General features: G+C 37.0%; 1 protein-coding gene across 1 annotated transcript in view; it reads right to left on the reverse strand.

Moving 5' to 3' along the window:
* Positions 1-3,784, reverse strand: part of PRR14L (proline rich 14 like) — a 108,639-nt gene that overhangs the window by 31,322 nt on the left and 73,533 nt on the right. The window lies entirely within an intron of this gene.

Genomic DNA, 3,784 nt, shown 5'->3' on the forward strand with positions numbered 1-3,784 from the left:
TAGCTGATAATGATGAATTTTTTAACATAACAAATATTTAAATCCATAGGTAAAATTTTTAAGTAATTTCTTTCGATTAAGGTATGAACTTTCATAATGAAATATTTAGTTCAATCACAGTAAATTCTTATTCATCTTATATAATGCTATAATTTCTACCTCTTGTTAACAAGAGGATAAAGCCAACTGATACATAGCAACATATTTTTCTCCCATATTAAACATAGAAGCAATGATGAGATTTAAATAAATTAATGTATTAATTTCTGTTTTTTCTATATCATCTTAACGGTATCTAAAATCCTAATAACACCATTTGATTCACGTATGCATGTACACTTACTGAAGCAGTATCATGCTAGGTACCACACTCTTCATTTCCAAGTTTATAATGTTAGCTATACATTACATTCTTTATTATAAATTACTTAACACTGATACTAAGTTACTGTTAAAATTGATTAATTATAGTATTTACACATGTTTTTAATTTTTAATTTTGACTTTATGGCTTCTAGGAATCTACTTTACAAGATGTGTTCCATTAAGTTATTTCTAAGTAGTTTATCTATTTCTTCAAAATACAAATTAACACATTTACTTGAATCGGAAAATAAAGTCAGATTTTTTCCTTCAGAAAGTAAGAATGATTTGCCTGACGGGCTTGAATGAAGACTGCCTTTACCAGTGAGTTACATGGCAAGTATTTTCCATAAATTTAATGAATTAAATCAGTAATTTCAAGGTTTTTAAACAAATGTATATTTAAAATGATAAAATGCATTTTATTAAAAAATATTATAGGCAAAAAATTTACTGAACTTCTTACCCTTTCCAGCCCCCTTTCAGTATATTAAATTAAATTAGATATCTCTTAACAACAACAAGTGAAAGAGTAACACATACCCTCATAGGCATTTGAAACAAGTCAACCACAGAAGGACAAATATTCTATTAGTTCATTATTGTAAAAAGTCAAGAAAAGGTTTATATATGGAATGGAACTTTCTTTATTGGTTACCAGGGATCTGAGAGAGGGGAAGAAAAAATACTAGATAGGTAAGAGACAAATACTCATTTGGGTTGAAGTGAAAGGCAATATACCAAAAAAGCAAGGGACCAACACAATAACACCAAGGAAAGGGAAGACAAAGAGATATAGATAACAAAGAGGTATAGATAACAAAGATTAAACCCTTTTACGTCTACAATACTATGTTATCAGTGTAACAAACATCATCCTATGGGTAAATAGATGGGAGACAGGCTCAATCATCAGTTATATCTAGGCAAAAGGAAATATACCCATGACCATATAAAAGATTACCAGAAAACAAACTCACTGCCATTGAGTCAGATCCAACTCAAAGCGACCCCTCCTTGGGTATCCAAGGCAGTATCACTATGGAAGTAGATTGCCCAACCTTCCTTCCTAGGAGTGGCTGGTGGGTTTGATCTGCCAGCCTTCTGGTTAGCTGTCAAATGCCTTAGGCACTACGCCACCAGAACTCCCATATATATATAAGGTTGGCAGATGCTATTTCTACAGACGTATTTGTATGTGCTGTAAGAATGTCCAGATAAACAGAACTAACAGGGGGCACAGTTAGGTAACTTTTTAGGCGCAGTCAACCACCCTGATGGAGCAAGTTGTTGGACCTGTGAGTTTGGGACGACGGTTGCATGAGACATCAAGCTCAACTGGCATAACATACAACACAAAAACATTATTTTACATCCTACTTTGCTGAGTAGCGACTGGGGTCTTAAAAACTTTCAAGCAGCAATCTATATGCAATAATTGCTCTCTCCTCATCTGGAACAAAGAAGAATGAAGAAAACCAAAGGCACATGGAAATAATTAGTACAGGGGATTAATGGACCATTAGAACCTCAGCCTATATGACCATGAGACCAGGAGAACTAGATGGTACCTGGCTACCACTGTCAACCACTCAGAGAGGGATCACTGCAGTACATTCTGGATCCAGTGGGAGAACAATGTGGAACAAAACTCACAATCATAAAAAGACCAGGTTTACTGGTCTGGGAAAGCCTGGTGAGACCCCTGAGACTATGGTCTCTAGTTACTCTTTGGGCCTGGAACTGTACTCACTCCCATGGCTTCCAGCCAAACAATAAACAGGCAGTATTTACACCAGATAGATACCCTACTTGTAATGAGCAAACATGGGAGAACAGAAGGGCAGCAATTGCACAGGGAGATAGCTCAGGGGCAAGAATGCAGAGGAAAAAAGGACACAGGGAAAAGGTTACTTCGGGGAAGAAATGGGAAGAAAGCTGTTACAATGTAGGGATAGCAGTCAATGTCATGGAGCAAAAGGTGTATGAACTGCTGTATGGAAAAGGAATTTGCTCTGTAAATTGACCCAAATCACAATACAATGTAAATAAATTAAGTCAATAAAACACATTTTATAAAAAAAATGTATTACAGGCCAAAAATTTACTGAAATTCTTTTTTTTTAGCCTTCTTTCAGTATATTAAATTAAAGAAGGTGCCTCTAAGTAAAAGAGTAACATACACTCATGGGGATTTGACATTTACTCGTACAATCTATTTGGTGCACTTCCCAGACACTGACACAGTGACTACCCCCACCCCCAATGTCTGGTTAACGTACCCTTTGTAAGTGAAGTACTTTTCAATGGCTTGTTTGTTTGTTTTTAATTTTAGTATTATTTTAAATTTTTTGACCATTCCTTTCCCTCCCCTCCCACCCTGGTAACCAACAAAGAAAGTTTCCTTTCATCTATAAACCTTTCTTTCCTTGACTTTTTTACAATAGTGAACTAATACAATGTTTGTCCTTCCAATGTGTCTTCCAAGTTCATCCACATTATGTGGTATTTTGCAGAGTCTGTTATTCTTTAGTGTTGCACAGTATTCCACTGTGTGTATGTACCATAGTTTGGTCATCCACTCTTCTGCTGATGGGCACCTAGGTTGTTTCCACCTTTTTGCTGTTGTAAATAGTGCTGCAATGAACACAGGTGTGCTCAATGCTTTGTTTTTTAAATAAATAAATAAGCAATAAACTCAACTCACTGGCGTCGAGTCAGATCTAACTCACAATCAACCCTCCTTGGTTTCTGAGGCAGGATCACTACGGAAGTAGATTGCCCAACCTTCCTTCCGAGGAGCGGCTGGTGGGTATGAACCACCAGCCTTCTGGTTAGCAATAAAATGCCTTAGGCACTATGCCACCGTTGTTGTTGATGATGTTGTTTGCCGTCGAGTCGGCCCCGACGCATAGCGACCCCTCCTTGGGTTTCCGAGGCAGTATCACTACGGACGTAGGATTGCCCAACCTTCCTTCCGAGGAGTGGCTGGTGGGTTTGAACCGCCAGCCTTCTGGTTAGCAGGCAAGTGCCTTAGCCACTATGCTACCGAGCTCCCTAAATAAGCAATAGATCCTTAAATATAATTGATGATAGGTCATTTGGTGATTTTTTTTTTTCCTGCATATAACATTTGAAAAAAAAGTTGAAAGGGATGAACAACATTACTGTATTAAAACTTTTCATTCCCAACTACCAAGTTTTTCAAAAGTTAGAGCTCCACACAAACACAAGAAGGCATATAGCTGATCCTGAATCTCAGCTCATTTGACTAAGCGCTCTTCAACCTTGGACAGCTGAGATATTTTTAAAATATCTTTTGAAAAGACACATGACAGGTTATCAATAAAATGTAAAAATGGATCACATGATGATAAAACCACATGGGGGAAGTGGGACATCAATGACCATCATCATCCTC

The sequence above is a fragment of the Orycteropus afer genome, unplaced genomic scaffold (genome assembly GCF_000298275.1).
Source record: "Orycteropus afer afer isolate SDZICR_OR568_19922 unplaced genomic scaffold, OryAfe1.0 scaffold00420, whole genome shotgun sequence".
Taxonomy (NCBI): domain Eukaryota; kingdom Metazoa; phylum Chordata; class Mammalia; order Tubulidentata; family Orycteropodidae; genus Orycteropus; species Orycteropus afer.